Here is an 11,546-nt window from a genome sequence, read left to right as displayed (position 1 = left end):
CCAACCACTAACTCAACCTATTGATTCTTCGGCATCACTAACTGCTTACCTGATATAAATGTCAATTGAAATGATTACCTGACTGATATAAATTTCAATACCTGTAATCCAATAGTATGCTATACATTTCCATATTCAATAAATTATCTTACCTTATATGATGCGTAGAAATGCAGTAATAAATCATCATCCCGTATTTGTTTCATTCAATTGTATACATAATGCCGCCATGATTGTTTTTTATTTCATACGTTTCACAGTCACCTGGACCATCCCTATTCGATTATACATCCGTTGGAACAAACATTATACTTCAACATGACAACGCACAGTGGGTGAAGTCGCCGCAAAAGTCGGCAAAAGTACACCAAGGTTGTAATTGTAACCAAATTTTGGGTTTCAATGTTATCGAGGTCGCTGATCACGAATCTGAAGTCAAATTTGCAATATGTTCATATTTAAAATGACAGATCCAATGTGACCGACCCATAGCACAAAATTGTATTGAATTTAAGTAAAACTTCGTGTACTCATGTTTTCGAGATCATTGAGAACGAATTTCATGTAAAAATTTAGAATCCCAGAGTCGAAATGGTTAACCAGTGTAAACGAAAAGGTTCTTTAAAGTTACAAGGATTTCCAGATGTATATCCGGATACATGAAATGTAAGGATCAGATTGTAATCATCATGCGTTGAAAAACATCTTCCGTCGATTTCTCTCTCAAACATTTCTACGAGAAATGTTCTCTATATTCTATGATATCCTTGCTTTTCGCTTCCTGAGCATCTTCCGACAACTGCCCGATCGGAAGTGGGGCCCAAACGACAATTTTAGCTCCGTGAATCAAAATATTATGAACCGAAGTCGGCATACAATACTAGGACTACAAGTGAACGAACATTTCCGCGGTCTCGAAGCAGAAATTTTGAAATACTTCGACATTAACAGCGAATCCACAGATTATAAGACCGTGGAAGAGAAATATGAAGTCTGAAGGACGTAACACAACATTTTGTATAGTGTAAAAAATAAATTTGATAAAATAGCGTTTCCTTGTTTTTTTAAATCCCGAATCCTGTTCAGAAACTACAAATTTTCTTCCGCAAAAAACATTCCCCGAAGAACTGTAGGTATGAATGTTTGAGAAAAATAAAATTGAACCACTTGTGAAATATTGAAAATATTGTTGACCCGCAAAAAGTATTTGTTTACATGAAATAATCGTTTTGTTCGGTGCAAAGACTGTATGATATTTTCATGTGCTTTACGAATAACATGAGAAAATGTCAAAAGTTTAGGATTTTTGAAAATATTTCCGAAATTGAAATTAACAACCCGGCAAACAGTTTTTCACGATATTTTTCATCACCAAGAAAGAGAAGAGTCTATCGGTGTGTCTGACAACCCACACGGCACGAAATATGTCAGAAATATTTCCGAAATGTTACAACATTTCAGATTCATTACATAATTTCAGGAATATTTCTGAAATGTTTCTGAAATATGTCAATTGCAATATAACATTCCCAATATTTCGGAAACCTTTCAGAAATATTTCAAATGCAATATAACATCACTGGTACCTTCGAAACGTTTCAGAAATATTTCAAATGCAATATAACATCACTGGTACCTTTAAAACGTTTCAGAAATATTTCAAATGCAATATAACATTTTCGATATTACAAATATATTTCAGAAATATTTCACATGCAATATAACATTCTCGATATTATAAATACATTTCAGAAATATTCCAAGCGCAATATAACATCACCGGTACTTTCGAAACGTTTCAGAAATATTTCAAATGCAATATAACATCACTGGTACCTTCGAAACGTTTCAGAAATATTTCAAATGCAATATAACATTTTTGATATTATAAATATATTTCAGAAATATTTCAAGCGCAATATAACATCACCCGAACTTTCGAAACGTTTCAGTAATATTTCCGTTTATGTGTGTATACATAAGTATTTTTCATAAAATTTGTCATTTTTCAAATTTTCCATAATGGACACGTGCATAAAGTTTTTCAATATTTATACCTTTCATAAAGTTATGGGTCTTTAATGATTATGCATACTGAGCTACGTCCAGTCAAGAAGACCGAAGTGAAGATTTTTTGACGGAATACGAATTGGGCGTCATAATTCTCATTTGTCTTGTTGAATCTACCAATTTTCTCGAACAATATCTCTTAAGGGACAACACCACTGTGACGGCTTCAAAAAATCGATTTTTTGAAAACCATCTAGAAAAATCTAGAATACATTTAAGAATAGAATGCCGTTGGTCCCAGGTCGAAAAAATAATTATTTTGGGAGATATAGGAGATATGGGAGATGCCAAAGGGACTCGTGAGAACGGGTCCGAAAGTGTGGTCCACACCGAATGCGTGTTTACTTTAAAACCAGTATAACATTGACCAGATACTTCCAAATTCCAATGTTTAGAATATTCAAGTATTGGACGTGGTGGTTTCGAACGCCTTAAACGGATACATATAAATATTCGTTATTTACGTCTGAACTATATAAGAATAAACAAGCAGTGTTTATATTTTAACTAAACAATTCATCAACAATTAACATTCCTTTTTGATTCCTGGGTGACCGGTTTACACTAATTGTAATATTATAATATTTATTCACATTCTTATTCTACGTATATGTTTATTAAAATTACCGTCGTACTTATATTAATTCAAATTAACGCGCCTTATTTATTCGCGTTTTATCCGCGAGGAAGCGCTGAAAAACCCTAAAAATATGGCATCACGTCGCATACTCGAGCGCGAGTGTCGAGCGTCGCGCGCCAATTTTTCGCGCATCACCGTCGCGCAGCGTCGTGCACTCTTCCATCCTTCATTCTCGAGCTTTCTTGTTCTTTCGCACCGCGTTTCACAGGTCGTTAGATACCACGGATCTCTTGAGAAAATTACAGAAACCCACGTGGCAAGAAAAGTGGATATTTGGTAAGTAAATGTTTAATTTCCAATAAATGTGTAGAGAATTAGACCAAAAAATATCCTTAGCTACTTGGCATAATTACATATTTACGTGCATATTTGCTATGTACGCGGTTCTGCAGTTTGCTTGCTAAATCGGCTATCCTTGGCCACCACGTGTTGAATGGTATGCAATTGAAATACCGGCTTATGTGTGAACAGAAAGTACTATACTGCTTATAATTTTTTGTCAAGCTGTGAATTAAATAAAATAATTACCATCGTTGACTTCCCAACTATGAAACATCTATAATATTAAATCTTTTTATAGTTTACTCAACAAGGTTATTTCCTAACCGCAGTTGACCTCTCACGAGTGAGTACTCGTTTGCTTTTCCACAGAATTGAAAAAATCATGCTACGTATTTGAAGGATAACTTTTTGTCAGAATAACTTTTCCTTTGGAGAATCATTGTGATCTGGATGAACTAAGAGTGTTTGACCAAATATTTAGAAAAAGTCAGAAATAGTGGAAATTGTGTGTGGAAATTTCTGGTTTTTTTCTCATATTTTTTGGTTAACAGATCTTCGTTTATCCAAATCAGAATGATTCACCAAAGAAAAATTCGTCCTGATAATTATCCTTCAAATTGCATAATGATTTTCCCCCTTGATGGAAAATCACACGATACGGCATAATTGCCTTATGCAGTATTAAATTATGCATATTCCGATATTCGTATAGTGTCGCGATTTATTAATAAAGGCTAATTTTAATTTATACTAAATTGTTGATCAATTGAAACTTGAAGATACGCCGACCGTTATCAAACTTCGGTTTACTTTTCACTAGTTAATTACTGATTGAGGCCTGTATATTCAAAACTGTACGTTTTTAACATTTTAACTATAATTATTATAGGATATTATTATGCATTATAATTATTTTTCACGCTATACATATAGACGGGCCCTAATGAAACACTTAGTGTATCTCGCTGGCCCAAATAGAACAAGGCTATTTCATAAAAAGCTGTATAAGGCATGTACAGAGCTCTGTATATACGTCCTATGTCAGCTTCAGTTTTATGCACATTCCTATCATTGTTGATTATAAAATAGCAGAATATACTCTCACAAAACATTCTGCTTATACGTTATTTCAATCTGGCGTATACCACCTTGAGCCTCGTGTAATCTAGCTTTAGTTAGAAAGATATCAGACTAGGTGGAGACCGCCGATCAGTAATTACATGTTATTTGCTTTGAATCACACTCACGTATTTACAACTAAATCTTGAAACATCTGTAATAATTGCAGGAAAAGGTTGAGCAGCTGACAGTCAACTGTGTATTCGAAATATACAACATACGTTTTAGGTAAGACTATTATTAACCAATCATTTAGTTTATGTTTGATCAAATGATTGGGTAACCAGCTACCATTCGATTGGCAATCACACTAATCTAATATCAATAGTGGCATGACGTCCATATTTTCAGTGTATATTTTATGTTAAACAACTTAACTTTGCAGTCAACTGTATAGTAGACCCTGACAAACATTAGTTCTCAGACTTTTCAGAATAAACTTTTATTTTCCTGCACATCAAATGAGAAATTATTGACTGACCTTTTGTTATTCAAAGTTTTATGTTCGCAACATTGAATATTATACTTTATTATACTTGTATTATTTATGATATTTGATTTCAGAAAATGACACGTAAAAGAAAAAGTAACGACTGCTATTCAGATAGACATAAACGTCGACTCGTTGAACAACAAACTAAATTAAGTATTATTAGAATGAAGCACGTATAGTACGAAATGTAAAGTCGTGAACCAAACGCTTTTTTTAAAATATACATGAAAATAAGTATAGTTTTTTCTCGATTTAAACTTATTATTATAATATTATAATAATTAAATTATTTTTAAATCAATAATACATATGAAAATATAGGTTATAATAATTAAGCTGATACAGGGCAGTCTTTTGCTATACACCATATTTACTAGTATAGTAGTAACTATACGTAGTAACATGTACTACGTGTATTACGTAACATTTCTTCGTAAATATTGTGCAGAGCAAAAGACTGCCCTATATCAGCTTAATTATTATAGCCTATATTTTCATATGCATTATTGTTTCCAAAATAATATAAACATAATAATATAATAATAAGTTTATATTGAGAAAAAGACTATACTTACTTTCACGTATATTTCGAAAGAAGCCTTTGGTTCACGACTTTACATTTCGTACTACGCACTAGTATAGTATGTGTAGTAGGGTGGGCCAAAAAAAGTGAGTATTTTTTTTTACTTTATACTCTGAAAATCGGTTGCTAGATACCTCTAAAGAATTCTCACCAAATATGAGCTCTTAATTTTGATAACAAGGTCCTCCGCTTTACAATTTTGCATTTTTTCCTGAGTATTAGAAACAAAAATTCATATCTCTTTGACAACTGTTCGTTAAAAAATATCTCCCTTCATATTCTTGTAGGAAATCGAACGCTCTGCAAAAAAGGTCTCTTACAATTTTTTCGTAAACCTTACCGTTTAAAAGATATCAAAGCTTAAAGTTTGATTATTTTGAGAGAAATTTCTGTTTTGCTTATGAATTTTTTAACTCGCTTACAAAAAATTTTGATGAATTGCACAACTCATAGTTTTGTAGGAAATTAACTGCTCTACAAAAATGGTGTCTTATGATTTGTCGATTAAGTTAAGCGTTTAAAAGATATTCATCGTCAAACTTCAATGCATACTAATTTTAACAGTTTTTGATGAATAATTCGAAAAATTTCAATTTAATTTATAAGTTTCATGAAAATTTATTCCAATGTGAGTTCCTAAGAAAAGAGAAATGTTTTAAACTATTTTTCTTTTATTTTTTCAGTTCTATATAATATATAGAACTAAAAATAAAATATATTTTTTAATTTTCAATTTTTAATATATATTTTTATACTATTTTTCTTTTATTTTTTTAGTTCTATATAATATATGTAACTATATATATATTATAATATATAGAACTAAAAAAATAAAAGAAAAATAGTTTAAAACATTTCTCTTTTCTTAGGAACTCACATTGGAATAAATTTTCATGAAGCTTATAAATTAAATTGAAATTTTTCGAATTATTCATCAAAAACTGTTTAAATTAGTATGCATTGAAGTTTGACGATGAATATCTTTTAAACGCTTAACTTAATCGACAAATCATAAGACACCATTTTTGTAGAGCAGTTAATTTCCTACAAAACTATGAGTTGTGCAATTCATCAAAATTTTTTGTAAGCGAGTTAAAAAATTCATAAGCAAAACAGAAATTTCTCTCAAAATAATTAAACTTTAAGCTTTGATATCTTTTAAACGGTAAGGTTTACGAAAAAATTGTAAGAGACCTTTTTTGTAGAGCGTTCGATTTCCTACAAGAATATGAGGGGAGATATTTTTTAACGAACAGTTGTCAAAGAGATATGAATTTTTGTTTCTAATACTCAGGAAAAAATGGAAAATTGCAAAGCGGAGGACCTTGTTATCAAAATTAAGAGCTCATATTTGGTGAGAATTCTTTAGAGGTATCTAGCAACCGATTTTCAGAGTATAAAGTAATAAAAAAAAATACTCATTTTTTTTGGCCCACCCTAATGTGTAGTAACATTTACTACGTGTGTTACGTAACATTTCTTTGTAAATATTGTGTAAAGCAAAAAACTGCCCTATATCAGCTTAATTATTGAAACCTATATTTTCATATGCATTATTGTTCCCAAAATAATATAATTATAATAATATAACGATAAGTTTATATTGAGAAGAAGACTGTACTTACTTTCATGTATATTTCAAAAGAAGCCTTCGATTCACGACTTAATATGGACATGAGTCTGTAGGATTTTATAATGTATTTGAAAATAAATAACTTTGTAAGATACCTATATAATTAATCATTTTACTCAGATTCAGGACTTTTTTTATTACCTGAAAGATTTTTGAAATGTATTGTGGAATATATCAGAAATATTTTCACTATATCTTTCGGAAATGTTTCAGCAATATATCAGTCACCATTTTCAGATATATCGCTGAAAAATTTCTGAAATATATCGCGGGAATATTTCTGACATATTACCGAAATGTTTCTGACATATTTTTGACATATGTCAGCTATAAAACGTTAGTTATATATGCGGACATGGACATATTTCTGACATATTTCTGAAATGTTGCAATGGAATATAACATGTTTCTGATAAGACATTTCTGAAACATTTCTGAAATATATCGCGGAAATATTTCTGACATATTACCGTAATGTTCCTGACATATTTCTGACATATGTCAGCTATAAAACGTTAGTTATATATGCGGACATGGACATATCTCTGACATATTTCTGAAATGTTGCAATGGAATATAACATGTTTCTGATAAGACATTTCTGAAACATTTCTGAAACATATTGTGCTGTGTGGGAAACTTCCGCGATGAGCTGGAACACGGCCGGGTGAAAAATCTGAAAATGATAGGACTTGGCAGCTAAATGAAAAGGTGCCGAAAGAATAATTGGAAAAAAAATTCTATAAACAAAACATTTATAATTTTTTTCAAAAATAAATATATAAACCGCGAAAAACATAATCGATTAGGTACTTAGAAAAAGTAATAAGGAAAAGGTATGTTTCTTGGTAAAACATTGAAAACTGACTTGTTTCCGGTAGAATCGGAAGTTCAAATTAAACGGGACATGGCAATTTTTCATGCCTATCATTTGATTGTAAAACCTATAAGTTTCAAATTTTTGCATCGAGTCGGTTTCGACACGATACTTTCCAAGATGATGGCGGAAGATTGTCGGGCAGACTGACAAACCGACAACCAGACCGCCCACTTCCTAAGAACCTGTTTTTCGGATTCTTGAGGTTTAGGCTAGTCGATAAGCTCAAAATGGTCTAAAATAGAGATACTGCTCCTAAAATTATGTGCGATAGCTCATTGGATTCGGAATGACGCCTAGACAAAGGTGCTAAAAAAGTTTATCAGCACATAAAAAATTGCAAAAGTTATAACCAATTAAAGATGAAAAAAAAAGGCATTTCGTTTTTCGCCAATATCTCATAGACTATTAATAGTTCTGAAACTTTAAAAAAAGATTCTTAAAGAAGAGGAAATTTCAAATAAAAAACTCCTAGCTCTCGGTACTCTATCTCCATTATTTATAATTTTAATTTAACGCTGAAAATGGGTCTCCGCGCTTCGTTTTTAGGTCGCGCGCGCGGCGTCAAAAGCGAGTACGACACATTGATTCATTTTTTTAGGGTACTGAATTTTTATTTAAAATTTGTTAAAATGATGGTGTGTTTTGAACACTTCAAAAAATTTATCCCCGTTGGAAATTTTACTTAAAGTTAATATTTCAACAAGTTAAACGATTGTTAAGTAAAAAAATTGTCTCGAACTTCCGTCTTCATTGTAAATGAAAAAAAACGTTTAAATAATTGTCACAAAAATATTTCGCTTCGTGGAGCCTTTCTTATATACATAGTCAACAATATCACGCCATAAAAGTTGAAGAAATATTCATACTTTGTTTGTAATAATTTTTGTACTCGAACAAAAACTGAACAATCCAAGTAATACTGTTGAAAAAAATTTTTTTTTTCCTAATCATGATATTATCGTTTTTTTATTAATACAAGATATTAATTGATTTTTTTTTTTTTATTTATTAATTGATTCAAAATTTTTTTTCACAACTTTATTATATTATAAATATTATGAGTTTTGAAAAAAAAATTTTTTTCCTAACAACAATTTTTACTTGTTTATAATCGTTTTTTTTATATTTCTATTGTTTAAATAATTAGTTGAGAAGTTATTTTTTATCTAAAAATCATAATTGACAGTCCTCTATAAAATAACAAAAAAAAAATTTTTTTATCAACAAAGTTGAAAATTTATTTATATCAATCTGTTATAAATAAATTTTCAACTTTGTTATATTTTTTTTCTCAAACTTATAAAAATTACAAAAACAACCATATATAACAAAGTATAGAAAAAAATTTTGTTCAATTTTTTATTTTAGTTTTAAAAAACACGTGCTACAAAAGTTGCAGCGGCTGCTTTATTTGTCTACTAAAAAACTAATATAACTCTTGAACTATTACAGACACGAAATGTTATTGCTAATCTGTTGTTATGCGCATTTGTTTATAAAAACTGATGTTTTTTTCGATGTTTTGGGAACTTTTATGACTTCTAACTTTTTAAATAATGCAGATACGGTCATAGACCTTCAAGGCAATTCTGTTAAGTAATAAAATATATCAACGTTGCAGTTGTTTGTTTATAAATAATGTCATTTTTCAATGAATTTATGCCGTTTGTCTCTAAATTTCTTTGTTATTTCATAAAAAATTAATGTCGATTACAATCTATTCTTTAAAAACATGCAAACATTTTCACAAATCATGTGAAGAGAAAATTATATTGTTGAATAAACCTGTGATTTTGATTAAAAGTCGGCAAAGAAAACAGGTAACAGAAGGGATCAGGATCAAGGGTCGGTCAAAAGACTTGGCCTCTGAAAGAAGCAGCTGCTCATTGTAAAGTACAGAACTCAAAGTAAATGATGAATATTACAGGCAAAATAATAACTGTGAAGAGAGAGAACCATAAAATGTAGAGAAAAATGGCATAAATTTATTGAAAAATGACATTATTTATAAACAAACAACTGCAACGTTGATATATTTTATTACTTAACAGAATTGCCTTGAAGGTCTATGACCGTATCTGCATTATTTAAAAAGTTAGAAGTCATAAAAGTTCCCAAAACATCGAAAAAAACATCAGTTTTTATAAACAAATGCGCATAACAACAGATTAGCAATAACATTTCGTGTCTGTAATAGTTCAAGAGTTATATTAGTTTTTTAGTAGACAAATAAAGCAGCCGCTGCAACTTTTGTAGCACGTGTTTTTTAAAACTAAAATAAAAAATTGAACAAAATTTTTTTCTATACTTTGTTATATATGGTTGTTTTTGTAATTTTTATAAGTTTGAGAAAAAAAATATAACAAAGTTGAAAATTTATTTATAACAGATTGATATAAATAAATTTTCAACTTTGTTGATAAAAAAATTTTTTTTTTGTTATTTTATAGAGGACTGTCAATTATGATTTTTAGATAAAAAATAACTTCTCAACTAATTATTTAAACAATAGAAATATAAAAAAAACGATTATAAACAAGTAAAAATTGTTGTTAGGAAAAAAATTTTTTTTTCAAAACTCATAATATTTATAATATAATAAAGTTGTGAAAAAAAATTTTGAATCAATTAATAAATAAAAAAAAAAAAATCAATTAATATCTTGTATTAATAAAAAAACGATAATATCATGATTAGGAAAAAAAAAAATTTTTTTTAACAGTATTACTTGGATTGTTCAGTTTTTGTTCGAGTACAAAAATTATTACAAACAAAGTATGAATATTTCTTCAACTTTTATGGCGTGATATTGTTGACTATGTATATAAGAAAGGCTCCACGAAGCGAAATATTTTTGTGACAATTATTTAAACGTTTTTTTTCATTTACAATGAAGACGGAAGTTCGAGAAAATTTTGTTACTTAACAATCGTTTAACTTGATGAAATATTAACTTTAAGTAAAATTTCCAACGGGGATAAATTTTTTGAAGTGTTCAAAACACACCATCATTTTAACAAATTTTAAATAAAAATTCAGTACCCTAAAAAAATGAATCAATGTGTCGTACTCGCTTTTGACGCCGCGCGCGCGACCTAAAAACGAAGCGCGGAGACCCATTTTCAGCGTTAAATTAAAATTATAAATAATGGAGATAGAGTACCGAGAGCTAGGAGTTTTTTATTTGAAATTTCCTCTTCTTTAAGAATCTTTTTTTAAAGTTTCAGAACTATTAATAGTCTATGAGATATTGGCGAAAAACGAAATGCCTTTTTTTTTCATCTTTAATTGGTTATAACTTTTGCAATTTTTTATGTGCTGATAAACTTTTTTAGCACCTTTGTCTAGGCGTCATTCCGAATCCAATGAGCTATCGCACATAATTTTAGGAGCAGTATCTCTATTTTAGACCATTTTGAGCTTATCGACTAGACTAGTTTGAAAACGTAAAGATTCGTCGGAATGTTACGATCTGGGACAAACGTCGAGAGCAGCCTGTTTCGATCTGGAACTTGTTGTGGGTCGTGCCAACTATCACTATGGGTGACTTGAAATAATTCGCTCTACATACACACTTTAATTCAGAATACACGTTTATTAAAAATAATACGTTCGTTAACTGAATTTCGAGATGTGGGTTTTTAGTGTTATTCACTTGGTTAGCTGTTCTAAAGTTCGAAGTTTCGGAAGATGAGTGCGCTAACAGAATGATCTATAACGTTTTCTATTTTTGAGGTGTGTAATGGTCTGACGTCAGTGCAAGACGATTGGTCTTGAAGAGGCCAATCGGTGCAATGCTGACAAGAGAGTTAATTGCAAGAATGCAAAGTTGAATTCTAAGCATGA

General features: G+C 30.1%; 1 long non-coding RNA gene across 1 annotated transcript; it reads left to right on the top strand.

Annotated features, from left to right (window-relative positions):
- Positions 1-2,835: 2,835 nt before the first annotated feature.
- Positions 2,836-5,403, top strand: LOC124218683 (uncharacterized). The gene is made up of 3 exons (XR_006883150.2): positions 2,836-2,986; positions 4,281-4,339; positions 4,676-5,403. It is a non-coding gene; the product is annotated as an uncharacterized lncRNA (long non-coding RNA).
- Positions 5,404-11,546: the final 6,143 nt, after the last annotated feature.

Source organism: Neodiprion pinetum, chromosome 5 (genome assembly GCF_021155775.2).
Source record: "Neodiprion pinetum isolate iyNeoPine1 chromosome 5, iyNeoPine1.2, whole genome shotgun sequence".
Lineage (NCBI taxonomy): Eukaryota > Metazoa > Arthropoda > Insecta > Hymenoptera > Diprionidae > Neodiprion > Neodiprion pinetum.
The sequence above is the reverse complement of the archived record's forward strand: the minus strand, read 5'-3'. Positions and strand labels throughout refer to the sequence as shown.